Genomic DNA, 15525 nt, shown 5'->3' on the forward strand with positions numbered 1-15525 from the left:
GGAAGAGAAGCCACAGAGCTGTGTACTTGAATCCTCAGAGTTCTCTGTGTTGGATAAAAGGCTTCCCTCTGCTCTCAGGATACAAACCCATCCCTTTCAATATTGCAAATACATGCTTTCTGGCTCTCTTTGAGATCCAGCCAGTCTCTAATGAAGGAGCTGAGGAATTAATGTTCTTCCTTCTGGCTCTTGAGAGCACTTGTCCCCCACCACTACATATGTCACCTAGAACGTCACTTAGCAAAATTCCTAAGTGCAGCTTAAATCCAAAACTGCTATAAGCATTGACAGCATAAATCAAGCCACACAGAGGTTCTGTGCTAAATCCCAGCACAGGTTTTCAGAGGTAGCTCAGGGAGCCATTCCCAGGTGGGAGGAGATCAAGCTTAGCTGAGCCTTCCTGCAGTCCCTGGCTCCCAGGAAGAGTGGAGCATCAAGTGAAGGATCAGGGTTGATGTCTGTAATTTAGGAGCAGGAGTTTTAGAAATAAGAAGACCTGTGTTGATTTTTTGTGTGGATAGATTACGCTGGGATTTTTTTCCCTCTTCTCTTGTTTAAGCTTCACAAAGAGAAAGTAGCCAGTAGCTTTGCTAAGCATGTCTGTGATGTTTCAGATGTATGAACATTCTGTAATTATAAGAAGAAAATCTGTGGAAGGATAATGTGCTCACTTTTGAGCCCCAAAGCCTGTTAGAAGGGACCAAAATTGCTTCTTTTGTTACTGGAAGAAAGACAGTGTTTAATATTAAAACTAGTTTATTCTAAATCTGGTAGCTCCAAACAGTCCTATTTGTACCTAACTTGGTGATCTAATTTCTTTGAGTTGCCTATTTCAGTGCATTTCTCTGTCTGATTAAGCTGTAAGGGTCAATAACAACAAAAAATCACTTCAGTGAATTTAACATTGATCTATTTTCAGCTCATACAAATCAATGACATCAAATTTCTCAGTGGCCCAATTTGTTAATCAGCAAGTTTTGCTGAACCTAGCAATTCTCACTGATGTCTGATAACATATTTAGGTATTTGCCTTCCCTCATTTCTATCATTTTTGATAGATAATGTTTTATAATAGCTCTTAAATTGTCCCATCCCCTCCACTATAGCTTCTTCATTAACGACAGTCTTCCAGCTTAAATGTACTGTATCTACTAACACAGTCCTCGATATTCTCTGACTATTTAAAATTCAGTTTCTCCTTTCCTCCCCTTCTCACAGAAGAATATCATATTTTGACCCACGTCTCCCATTTACGTCTCCTAAACTGCAATAGCTCCTGCCTTTTTCACTGCTGTTTAAAATGTCCTCCAAGCCATCCATCACTTTAGATCAGAGTGACGCAGTGAGAGAGATGCAGTGGGGCTCTGCGACTGCACTGAATCCACAACACTGCTGGGCCAGTCAATAGAAGCAGCAAAAAACCTGCAGCATAACAAACAACCCACCAGATTGATTACAGCAATGGAGAATACTAATGTCTTAAATTAAATATGTCTGGCACTATCCTCAGCTATTTCTCGCATGTGATGCCAGGCTGCACTTACCTTCAGCACAGGCCATGACAGCTTGCAGCATAATGACGGGGATGGAGAGAGCCCTGGTCCAAACGGGAGGAGAGGAGGGGAAGGGGGAGGAAGGGCTGTGCAGCCATTCAACCGTACGGCACAGGCATCAATGTAGAAATATGTTTTGTGTCAGCTGATGCTAACGGAAAGAATAAAGCCTCCTTATCCCTGCTGGTAAATCTGTGTCTGGTTGTCACTTGGATTTCCTCAAAAAAATCAAGACAGCTAATTCATCTGCCCTGCAGTTCACATACGTCCCATGCATTTAACCTGTCATAACTAAGAGGTATGGGCTCCTGTGATATTTACTCATCTTCCAAAAGTTGTTACAACATGATGTATTTGAAGTCATGAAATGAGACAATTGCTATTACTCAAATGTATTTCTAAAACATACAGACTTTTCCACAATGGTTATTTGCACTTTCTTAACCTCCAAGCTACTTTTGCTTTAATATGATCTATACATAGCATTTGCTTGTATACATATAAGAGTATTTCTGTATACAGGCAATATTTCTGTATATTGGGCTTAAGCATTCAGCCACTCCTCCGATGAGTAAGCCCTGAGCTTCGGTGGTTCCAAATGTGTAAGTAGGAAACACAAGCCTGGCTCTTCCACATTTGCTGAAAGTTTGTTCTATGGAGTAAGAAAGGGATTTGACTGTGATGCTACTGAAAATGACATCAAAACTGTTACTACCAACAAAAAGCTTTCCATTTATCTTTTGCATGTGGTAATAAGTAGGTTTTTTCCTTAAGGTTAGGGGACAGATTCTAAAGTTGGTGTACAGTTGACATACTGACCCCTTTGATCGCATAGGAAGTTGTCTATTTAAGGCTTTGGGATTTGCCATAGCTCTAAGATGACAATATTCTTATTCATCCTACACAGAATGAGGAAAATAGGCATACTACTTGAACAATAATCTTACTTCTCCATATATCTAGATCATCTCCTGTTTATCTTTCATGCCTATTTGTACTTGGATAATATAGGACCAGATTCTGGCTGCCTAATCAGTTTGAGTAGGATGTTGTTTTCCTAGCAACTTCATCAAAATAAATGAATCTACCAGAGAGGTAAGCGCTAAAGAATGAGAGTAAACAAAGTACACTCTCATCCATCATTCACATTTTATGAAAGCAGAGGCAAAAATCAGCAGGAATCACTGGGGAGAGAACAAAACACCTATATAGATGAGTACAGAGCTGGCCTTGTCTGTACATTTTCATGTCTGTGTAAGTTTAGTTATTTTAGTTGCAGTTGTGGAGATAGAGAATGAGGAGCAGATAGGTGTAATTTATGGAAAAAAAAATCCTCTTTGCTTGCAAAATCAATTTATTCTAAGTTGATGGATAATTTCTCTTGAAAACTGAGTTTGATTAAGGTTTATGCTTAGGCTTTAAATACTACCAGCACAATAAGAAGGATTATCTACTTGTGCAAGAACTGCTAGCAAAATCCTGTGAGCCACTACCATATTTCTAAAGAACATGCTTTTCTGCAGCAGCAGGATGCCTTATGAAGAGGTGATACGGAGTAAGGGTGCCTGTTGCTGAGTACATATCTCAAGCGTTAGAACAGAGGGACTAAACATTTTGAAAAAAGAACAGGAAAGAGGGGTTGGTTGTTGCAATGGTTATGATACTTTTGCTCAGTTTGGGTGATTCATCTCACCTAATTTTAGCACTCTAAAACTTAGTTATTAAGTTTGAGCTAGTCATATAGAAGCTTTTTTCCCTCTCAGAAAAGGACAGCCTTTAAAATACAGCTCATATTCTGAGTTCAGTAGTCTTAATTATTCTTTGGTGGTGCCTTCTCCTTCTATTGGCTATACAATAGAATTGGCTACACAAGACTAATTTATTTTAGGCTAAATGAGTAACATCTAGATGGTTAAAGTCAGTTGAGATGACTCCCACCCTGTTAGATGCTTAGTGGGTGAACCACCAATATTAATAGTAGTCTTTAGGTCTTATAAAGGGAAATACTGAAAGGACGGAAGAACTGCAGATGCTGTTTCTCTATTTGAAAAAAAAATAAGAAGGATGACATATCAAAACATAAACCAGTTAGTTTGACATCACTCGCAAGTAAAATTATAACAAACACAGTTAACAAAAAATTCAACTACCAAATAATATTACAATATGCAATTACAGTGCTCTAAATGCAATTATAGTGAGTCAAAATGGGGATTTAAAGAAGATAGGTCTTATCATAAAAAACTGGGTTTTTTTCTTTGAGAAAGTTACAGGGCTAACTGATAAAGACTACTGTGCTGATGACATTTTTCAAGGTTTTCGTAAGTACCACTTAGTACCACATGATACTTCAAATAAAAATCCCTCACATTTTCATCAAAAATGGGGTCATTAACAGATCTTTAAGAGCAGTTGTTAATGGGCAGATGCAGACATTTTACTGGTAGTGTCCCTGCAGGGATGAGCTCTTGGTCCAAATCTAGCGTTTTCAGGGGACAATTAGATGATATCAAGCCTCAAGTTCTCTCCTCGAGTTGGGTCCTACCTTCACAAGGACTTTATGTTTGGTAGAGGCATCCTTTTTTTCATCTCTTCCAGGAGTTACAGAGTCCTAAGCATTGTGCTAAACTTCCTTGGGCTGGCTACAAGGAATATAAATGTGGCCTTTAACAGTCTCTAAAGAAAACAAGATCAGACTGGCTGATCCCAGCAGTAACATCTGCTGGGGGGACAGGGAGTGTCTGTGAAATTTCATAACCTACTATGTATCTGTCAGAGCAAAGAGATAGACTGGTCCCCTCAGCAATGGCACTGATGTGGTATGAAATTCAGAAGATAGATAATGTATCAGAGATGGCAGCTGCCCTGTATAGGTTCCTCCATTTGTGTTATTCCTCCATATGGTCACATTCTCATAAAGACTGGTGGTAGAACTCAGGGGGGCATATCTGAGGCTTTTAGAATCATAGAATGGTAGAATGGTTTGGGTTGGAAGGGACCTTAGAGATCATCTAGTTCCAACCCCCCTGCCATGGGCAGGGACACTTTCCACTAGACCAGGTTGCTCAAAGCCCCATCCAACCTGGCCTGAACACTGCCAGGGAGGGGGCATCCACAACCTCTCTGGGCAACCTGTTCCAGTGCATTTTTCTCTATATTATCTTAAACTAACTAGGCTTCCAGCTAAAAACTAGAAACTCAGTGCAGCTACACCAGATGCAACCACAAACTTGTTGTTATCATTTATCTGATCTGTGTAAATCATTGGCATTTATGAGTTTGACACGATGGTACATAAGTGTCCTGTGTAAGGCAGACACTTCTCTGTTGTTCTGCAATCAAACACAGCTGCTCATCTCAGTACCGACTCCTGTCTTGCTAGACCGAATCTTGGCTGTGAACTCAGAACCAAAGAATGACTCATTTAAATATGTTTCTGCCACTAAGTAGAAAGGCTCAGCTATACTGTATTGTATCTAGGAACAGTAGTTGACATTAGGTGCTCACTCCTGTTAGCTACTCGTTAGCTCTCTAGGTACAAAATAACTTTTCTTGTCAGTAACTCTTCTGAATGCATCTCACAACCCTTTTAGCAGTGCAGGAAATATGTATTTTTATCACACACCTCATCTCAGTGACTACTTTCCTTCTTTCCTAAGTATCTGTGTGTGCTCTGCTTTTCCCTACATAAGCTGCTATACATGTTGTTCTCAGTCTTTGTCTGTGTCTTCCTTACTTAGCCTAGCCTACAGTGTAGCGTGCCTGTCAAGAGCTGGCACAGCATCTATAGAGAACAATCAAATTGCCATGTTGATGCTGTCGAAAGAACTGATGAAATTTATACCATTTACTTGTCCTGGTGTTCTCATTCTAACCTTAGTCAAATGTAGTTTGTATAATTTCTGTTCATATAGTAATCTTAATGCTGGGGTTTGTTCTCCTTACATTTTTTATCAGGTAGCCCTTTTTGTTCTCATTAAAATTTATTAGATGGAGGGATTAACTGTGTGCCACTGGTAAGAATCTCTGCCTCTTATTTTGTAAATATACACAAAATCTAGGCACCCACCCATTTTTTCTTAACTGCAGTTTGAACCATAACTATTGTGATAGGCTTCAAGAAATGTCTGAACTGACATTTCTGTCTGCCAGAGAGGGGGCAATGGACGGAAATCATCTTATGCTACATCTGAGTAAGTCACTCAAGATTTCTTTGATAGTCGGTGGAGATTCATCGCTCCCTAAAGCAGGTATTTAAAACAGGTCTGGTGATTCATGCTCCAGAAGTGCCTATGTTTCTTCTTGACTAGAAAGGGATAGCTGAAAGGTATAGGTGAAATGAAGCTATACAGAGAGTCAGGTGAGATGGATCCTGCCACAGGGTATTACTATGACCTGAACTCATTCCAGAAAAGAAGAGGGAAATTTCACCTGCACACACATTACCCATGCACACACAGAAATGTAGGAGCCAAATTTAACCTCTTGTTCCTTTAGCGAGCCTAGCATATTAAAATCCTAGTTTCAGTGAGAAGTGCTGGGAGTTTTATCAAACTGAAGAGAAAATGCTGAAGGCAAAAGAGGGAAAAATACACCCTTCCATTTTTATTCTGCATTTCTTCTCAAGGTAGAAAACCTAGTTGGAGTTAAGCCTTAGCACACTATTCATTTTGGAGAAGGCAAGGCAAAGCTTATACCTAAATTGGAGCTTATATCTAAACACTGAAGGAAAGCCTTTGCTTTGGATTTCTATAAATTCAGGATTCAGACTGCTTAGAAAGAGCATCACTTCCAGCAGAGCAGCTCTCAGGGAAGCAGTTTTCTATACAGGCTTGTCAGAGACATAAGCAATTTTACAACTTTGAAATAAATACACGATGATCCTATTTAGGCTCCTGTGTATACCTCTGACTTGTTAAATAGATCATTGCTTTCTGTGTTCTTGCCAAAATTTCTACTCCACTTGCTTGCAAGCTTCCTCATCTACAAATACCATATCTGCCTAATCCTGGAAAGTTGTTTGGACCTTCCCACCATGTTGGTGTGTCACTATCTTGGAGTCTACATGGATGTAGTGTCTTCTCCTGTGTGTGTTTCTCCAGTGGCATCCCAGAACATGTGTAAATGTCCCTTTGTTGGCCTTGGTGTTTGGGGTACTACTCACCGGCAAAACCAATGTAACTGCCCCCTGCAGGAGGAACCTCAGAGCCTACCACGGGAGCCACGGCCGGTCAGATACCTCCAAAGGACCCGAACCAGGCAGCGCATTGCTTAGAGAGCTGCCTTAGCCAGCAGCAAGAAACGGTGGCCACCAGACAGCACCTGAAATCACGCACCTCCTCAGGCCTCTTGATGAAGAAGGAGCCATGTCTGCTCAGAATCCACAGGGCAGTGGTTGGCTTCAGCCTCTGTGCCTCAGGGCTCTGGGGTCAGGTCCTCTGGGGAGCCTCCAGGGATCCAAACCCCTCTCCCTCACTCTGAAGGAGCAGCTCTGCCCTCTGGCTACAGGAGAACCTGGCTGGAAATACGCACCCCACTGCTGAAGCCAATGTGGCAAGTGCCAGGAGCCTCAGGGCTGTCCAGGCAGGAGCTGGGAGTTGCAGCAAGGCTAGTGGGGTCAGTGGCCTCACAGGCCGGGATGCTGTCCCACAGGACAGCAAGAAGAACAGAGCAGGTCTGGTGACAGCAAGCGGGGTCAGTTGAGAGTGCTCCAAGGCTGCACAGCTGCACCACATCAGCGCCAGCCCTGAGCCCACTCCAAAAAACGCCCAGAGGTCAGGGATGTGCTCGGGGCCCTAACAAGTCAACGACAAAGAATGCCGTTTTCATACAGAAGTGCGTCAGTCCTGCGACCTGCTCCAGGCACCCGTGTCTTTCACTGCACGTGGTCCCTTCCCAGCTGCCATTTTCACAAGGATGCGGGGATAGAAGCAGCCCCAGCACAAGAGGGCCATGCCCTCCACCTACGCACCTTCACATCAGAGGAGCTAGAGAGAAGGTGCTCCCCGAGGGGCAGCAAGGGTTGGGTCAGATGTCAGCACTGCAAAGGAAAACCAAAAAATGAGGACTAATAAGAGAGCTAAAATTCTTCCTGACCCACAGCGAATCATGTCTGGACCATGTTCTCTTAAGATTCCCTGGCCTCAGTGAGTTCCTTCATGATCCCATGAATATAGAAGACGATGTAAAATAAGAATTTAATAGAGAAGCACTATCCTGGTATGATCCTAATCTCAGCAATTCAGCAGACAAAATGCATATATTGGTATCATACTTTGTCTTAATTAAGACTGACTCCAGGCTGCAACCGAGTAATGCAAAAAATCTGCCTTTGTGTAATGCTAGGGTTAATATTTCATGCACAGTAGGAGGGAATAAGGAACAGAATGATATTATTTGTCTGCCAAGTCAGTCAAAATTGATCTATGCAGAATATTTTATATGTAAAGAAAGAAACACATTGCTCACTAGAGGGTAAAAATAGGACTCACGTCATTAGAATACTAGAAATAATCTAATTTGTATCATAGATCATGTCACCATAATTACAGTATTTTTGAAAGGTACATAATATAGTCTTGTTCTCTGTCTTAGGGAATTGTGTTGTTTTACTTACTGTCACTAGTGGGCACATGTTCCATTTTACGCTCCCATAGCTTCAAATAAAACGGACAGCTAATACTGCATAGAGCTATTTAACAAGATTCAAAATATTTAACTGCATCTATGTAAGAAGCAGTCTGAATAAAAGAATTTATTGTGAATAAGATGAATCACTGCCAATATTAGCAAGTCTTTAAGTGTCTCTGTTCTTGATTAAATTACTCTGTCACCTTAAAAAAAATCACCTTCTGAAGGGAAATTTTCTGAAATCTCAGATGCCAATATCTCCTGGCCCCTACTGTCTTCCCATGTGCACTTTCCTGACCTCTGCTAAAGCCTGCCTTGTGTCCTGTATCCATCAGTTACAGTGACAGCTGCCCCCATTTTATACTGTATCTGGCAACCAGAGTGAATCCTGTTCTGGAGTGACTAATGCCACCATGAGTTCATTGTCTGCGCCCCTCAAGGTCTTAGCCTCTGCAGTGAAGGGATTTTTCACGTACGGTACCTTGGCAACTTTCTTCCATGTGGACAGTCTGCTTTCAAAATGCCACAAACAGGTGAACTCCTTCCCCCTCTCCCACCCCCAGACATGCTGCTAGATTTTTAGGAATGCAACTATCATCCCACCTTTTTCAAAATCTGGTTCCTCACATCTACATACTTACCTCCTTATTTAACTTAGCAACTTTGCTGCAGTTTACACTACTTGTTCAGCAAAAGTTCAGCTTTTTTCCTGTCCCTTTGCACTAAATTGTGCCTGCCATGGAGCCACTAAGTCAGTGTACACTGTAGTTGAGCACAACGTCTTGCATTTGTAAAATAACCTCAGGATTGTTCCATCTGGCACTTGAGAGAGATAAGAAGGGCACACTGCATAAGGCGGAGGAAGACCTTGACCTGCAGCTACTCTGATATTTATCTCTGTGTAGCCATAGAAGTGTTACTAATGTATGTTTCTTGTTTCTCAGCAGTAAAAGAAAATACATCCTGAAACACTCGCATTCCATAATTGAAAATTACAACATGTTTTTTGGAGGTGTGATGACACTTTTTGCCTTGGAAGAGGCACGTAACTCCTGCATCTCCAGCCTGATAGCACACTGGATCCTCTTCTGGAATGGGGTTATCACAGGATGGAAGTTTGGGAAGTACTGCAACACTCATGCACTATTACAGCGCTCTCACATCTTTCAAAGTTATGCTGTGCTAATGTGCAAATTACTAGTCAAACGGGGTTTTCAGGAAGACATCTGTAATTACGATATACAAGGCAAAGATACCTACACTTATTTTGGCTTTGAACCAACAAGGTATTTAATCACACATTTATTTTTGAGCATGAGACTGGAACAATTAATTTCAAGTGAAAAGATAAGGAAATACTTAACCGCTTTGCTAGACCAGGGCTATGAATTGCACTATAATTTAGTGCTATAACTAGTGTTCATGCCTTTCCATGTGATAATTGAACTGGTTGAGGAGCAGGGTCTTAGGGGAAAAAAAAACAAAACAAAAAAACCCCAAACAACTCAACAGTGGAAAGAGAGAAGGGATGGACAACCTGTGGCAAAATATGGACATCTCAAAATGGTTGACTGAGGTTTCCGTGCAATGGTCTGATCCCATTCAAATCTGCAAGTAATTGATGACTACACTCTTTATGCACAAAAGAAATCTCTGAAGATTTGCAGGACTATGAGGTTAAACACAAGGCTTTAACCCAGGTATAGCATTCCCTATGGAGCCACTCACTCTCTTGAAAATACGCAACCCTAGAGTAGATCCGCAGTTGATATAAAATGATATGCTTCTGAAGCAGGATCAACTCAGACCATCCAGGAATCTGCAGTGGAGGTGAATAAAGCTGGGGAAAAAAAGAGGAGGAGATAACAACAGAAGACTTTGTCCCAAGAGAACTGTAACATCATAGCTCTAGAAGAAAATTTATGGACAGGTAGATGTGCAGTAACACAGACAGCAAGTAAACAAACAAAAAAAGGCAGTACAGTGAGAAAGTACAGGTTGCTGAAATGTTTGTGTAAGACATTACAATACCCTCAGGAGGTATTTGGAATGTTACTGAAGTTGAGCAGGTAATCTGAACACTTCCACTCACAAACCTGCTGGAAAAGGGACTGAAAATCTGAAGAACTTAATTCTGATTAGGGTACTCCTACATTAGCAAAGAATTTGGTATTGTCTTCCTTGTGCACCCAAATTGCTTACGGCATCAGAAATACTAACACAAAAGGCTTCATTTTCATCTTATCTGCTTTTCATTACCCGAGGTAATGAAAACCCAATTGAAAAATATAATGGAGTGTACCAGGAAGGGGGGAAAGGAAGCATAAAATTTTGCTTATTATAGATTAGTAGCTAATATCCAAGCAGCCCAAGAGGGAGATGGAGAAAGATGTCATGCTTATCTTCTGTTTTCCTTCTGTGCCTCAAAACCCATCTATCACCTGTGATCAAGTTATAAAACTGCTCCTCTTAATGACTTAACAGCCAGAAAAAAATTCCACTCCCACACACATCGTCTGTGGTAAAAAGCCTGCATAACTTGTGTCATTGTGTTTTGGCATATAAAGAAGAAAGTACACCTTATCTTCATTACAAATGCTGGATTCTGTGATATTCTGCTGATATTATTCTATAAAAGTAGTTTTTCAGTATTGCTGAAAATATCCTGTAGTAGTTAACCAATTATAAACATTTAGAATCTCTCACTGATATTCTGGAACAGCCAAACCTCACTAATTAACAGTAAAGATCGGGGGGATCCAATTAGTGAATAATGGAACAAATACATGAATAAAACAAGGTAGTGTATCAACAGAAGCTGTTAATTTCTTTGTTGAGAACAGTTTCATTTCTTATGCAATGATTTATGATTAGAGTCAACTAGAATTCTTTTTTTTATTATTATTATTTTGGCAAAATACTTTCGCAGTGGCAAATGCCAATCTGTTAAAAACAAGACATCCTGTAGTAACATCTGAACACAAGAAAAACATCTACAGAGAAAATATGTACACCTCCCTAGCTCTCTGGCATCCTACCAAAGGTTACACTGCCATGTTTGAACTAGTGTCAGGCAGAAACACTGGGTCTATCTCCAGATAAACTGGCATTCCCACACAGCAGAGTTCGGCGTTATCCAGACATCAGCTCGGGTCCCAGATGCAGTACCCACCCCATGTTTGCACAAACCTCTGCTCATGCGAGTTAGCCCAGGCAATGCTGAGTGCCATTCCCACAGTGCGTCGGGTTCCCAACCCGGCTGGTTCAGAACGGTCTTATGCCGTGCAGTTGCATGCCCAAAGACAACCAGCAGCCTGTCAGCTCTCATTCAAGACTCCAGCAGACATTCAGGAAGGCCTGAGGGCACCTTCTGCGTCCTCTTGCTGTAAGTATGTATGTATAGTGATGGCAGGATTCCCTCATCTCCATGCTGGTCCCATGTACTGTCCCTAGGGCTGATCTGGACTGCTCTATTCACTCTAAAATCAGCACAGCAACTCATTTCCATTTTTCTAAACTGAGAATTTTAGTTTAGAATTCTTTTTCCATAGGAACTGTTTAAAATCCACATTTTTTTTAATTCCCAAAATGACAGAATTTCAGGAATTGCAGTGCATATGTTAGAATGATAATGGTACACCTAGGCCGTAAAACTCAAACTAAAACTTACCATTGTAGAAAACCTGAATTTTCTTAAGGTCCCTGTGTTCTAAACTTGCTCCCTTAAGAGTGTCCCTAACTTTACCAGCTGGACAGTGAAGGATCTATTGGAGCACACAACAGGTCCCATCTGGCATCAGGCATCTGTGTTACCTTTCGGACAGGGTAATTATCGGAAATACATCTTCCAGAGGCATTTGACTATGAAAGGAATCTAGAAGAAAACTCACTTGTATGTAAAAATGCACATTAGTAAAGTGCAAGTTAGTAAAATTTTGCTTTAACGCTTCTTCCCAAGATATGATTGCTAATCTGGCATGATAATGAAAAGGCAAGATAGAGACTATACATAATACAAATGCTAGGCTCCTACAATCACTGTGTAATCAATTCTCTGTAGAGGAAGTGCACCACTGAATTTACCTACTCTCCTAGCAGCTCTGTCAAAAGCCTATGCTGATTTGCAGCCAAAAAAGGGAAATTGGCGGTGGAAGTTGTGCCCATGGAAGATGAACAGGAAGATAACTGGGGGATGTCTACGCAGATGGACGGGGACTGTACACAGCTTCTCTCTCCCATGCCCTAGCACCGAGCCACGAACAGCTTCAACCCAGGAACCAAACAGTTGTATCTGGAAAACGCAGAGCTGTGGGCAGCAGGAGCAGACACGGCTGTGCTGCTCTAGACAGGAATGGGGCCCCAGCCTGGCTTGGCTTGCATCTTCTGCTAGGGGTTGCTCTGCTGGGTGACAGCACCGTGTTAGCAAAAGTTGCGGCACTTTGCCTGGGCTCCCAGCCCACCCAGTGGTGCTCCCCAGACCAAGAAAAGAGCTCCTGTGCATGGCAGGGCTTCGCAGTGCTCCAGCAGACACGAATGAGCCTCACCCCCCGTCTCTTCTTTATTAAATGGGCATATGCACGGACTGTAAATAAACAAATTCGCCAGGGAAATTACTTTCTGTGTCACTAACTTTTCTACAGCTTCTCCTTCCAGAGGCCTGAAAAGACTGGTGCTGAACAAACAGACAAAAATAATTAACCTCTCTGCCCTTTCAGTTGATCAGCTGTGACCATCCTCCCTTTTTTCTGGCTAGGAGGAATAGGTTTGAGAAACAGCTTTTCTATAGTTTACCACTGGTCACTGCATGGGAAATTATGAGATCTACTGATGCAGAAAGAGCTTATAATTGACTATCTGAGATGTTCAAAAGGCTGAGCTGAAGGGTCAGAGACGAGATCTCAGCCCTTATCACACGTCTGGGGAAAATGACCAGCTCAGTGACAGAGCCCAGCCTCCCGCTGGCAACAGTCTACTCTAGAAGGATTTAACCCTCAGCCATTAAAGTATTTTGCATGCAGAAATTCTGTTGCAATGCTCCAATGAAACAGTTTGAACGAATGCAGGTTTGCCCTTCTAGTCACCCAGCCCCAAAGCTTTATAGGTAGTCACAGGTGATGTGTGATGCAGCTCCCAGAACAGCCATCTGCCTCTAAGCACCTTTTAACATTATTTATTAAAGTGGGTGTGGAACTGCTTCCAAACTTGTGTTACAAATAGTACTCTCAAGATAACACAATTCTCTCTGTATGAGAAAAAAGACATGGGTATCTTTGTTCTGGACAAAACCTTCTGTAGATTTTGACCAAAGAATTCTGGAAATGGTTGGGAAGTGTTTTATAATAACCGAGTGTTTCATATGAAAGTCAATGCTCTTCCACTGACAGTTCTGTGCCACGCCCTAGGCTGATCTGCTGTATCTCTATTTTTCCTCATAATTATAAAACCAACAAAAACGATAACTCCATTCCTCCAATGCTGACATAGGAGTTCTTCTAACTCTTCCACCCCCAGTTTTTAGCCAGAGAAAAGGCGGGATAGATCAGAGATCACACAGACTTCTGTGACACCCGTGGGATTTTGCTCAGTGATGTGATGTCACACATCTTACAGGCAGTAATGGCACTGAGGGGGTTTTGGAGGGGGGAAAAGGGCTGCTGAAGTGAAGGGGGAAGTGGAGCCTTGCTGGGGTTCATGGGTGGCACTGCCTTCTGGAAGCAGAAGGGATCACCACAGCAAGTGAGAGGTTTAGTCATCCCCAGGTGACCAAGGAGATTGTTTTCCTGTGGGTGTACCAGAGGTACCATCTGCAGATCTGAGGGAGGCGGTCTTGGAGAAAGAGACGAGGGGAGTGCTGATTTGGAGCATTTGGTATTTAGGTTGTGTGGTTGCATGTCAACCAAGGCAGGGACAAAGGGACCCGTTTCCCAAACTATCCCAATGAAAACAGGATATGTGGCCTGCCTACTAGATCCCAGGGACTGTGGGGGCCAGAGTAACCCCACCGGTTACCCCTGCTGGTTCCGTGACTGTTTTTTACTCTGCTGTTGACTGGCCTGGACTTTTTAATTTCCATTTGTCTCCAACTCACACAGTTTCAAACATTTGAACATTTCGAACATTCAGGCTGCACCCAATTGCTCTGTGTCTGAGGTGCCTGGGGTTTTACTTCAAAAGCGGCCAACCTTGAAGAAGATAGGCCATTGTTCCCTTAAAATTCAGAACAGTTCTGCCCTAGGTGGAAACACAAACTTACTGTTCCTCATCTTGACATTTAAGACTGATCCAAATGACTAACATTTTACAGACTGTATTTATTGGTTTCTTTTAAACATTTTTCTCTGGAGTACCCCCATATCTAATTTCCTCTCTTCCAGTCTCTCCTTCTTTATACCTGTTTTTGTCTGCTTTCTTTAGACCAGTGCACCTGATAAGTAACTTGTGTTGCTACCCAGCTGAACTTGAACATACAATGCACAAGATAATATGGAGTCCAGTGTTATTAATCTTAAATAATCTGCTGTATAGCTAGTTATCTAGCCATAAACAATTACTCCAGAGCTGTTTGACAGACATAGCACAACTTGTAGTTCAGTGGTAGATCACAGTCATTGGGGACCTGGGCAAAAAAATGCATCAGGAAGAAATCATTAAACTTGTATACTCTACTGAGGCCTACATATTGTACTTCTGTGAGAAAGAAGAAGTGGCCAGCCAAGTAAAAACCCAGGAAATATTAAGATGCATTAAGGTGTTGCTAAATAATATGAAAATCTAGTCGTTCTTCAGTAGACATGCAGGTTCACCCACAGCTGGAGCTCACCAGAACTTCAGAAAATAAACAAATGCACGACATACAAACAAAAATCTCCAGTGGGAACTGGAGGAATTCAGCTACCTAGGTAGTATTCCTATTGCTAGGGTGGGACATGACTAAGCCAAAGCCTCTTGCAGACAAAGTGCTGAACAAGGCAGACAAACTCTCCCTAGAGCACAGTGACAACAATGGTGACATTCTTCTTTTTACTGTGGTCCAGCCTAGAGGCATATTCCTGAGAACAAGTAGGATCAAGCCTCAGGGTAGGAAAGTAAAAAATGTGGCACATTTCTCTGAAAAGAGTATTGTTTCTTTAAAAAAAAAACCAAGAAATAACATATCCATAAGATCCTTCCTTGGGAACAAACACAAGCAGCCTGGTAAAGAGGATGACAATAGCCATCAGATCCCTGAGAACAGCACCAGGATTCACTACTGACCTACTCTGTCACACATAGCTGCTAGGTGCGGAGGAGAGCCTTTTGACATGTGATATTACTCTAAGACCGTTATGTTATCTGTGACGAA

This window comes from Haliaeetus albicilla, chromosome 14 (genome assembly GCF_947461875.1).
Source record: "Haliaeetus albicilla chromosome 14, bHalAlb1.1, whole genome shotgun sequence".
NCBI lineage: Eukaryota > Metazoa > Chordata > Aves > Accipitriformes > Accipitridae > Haliaeetus > Haliaeetus albicilla.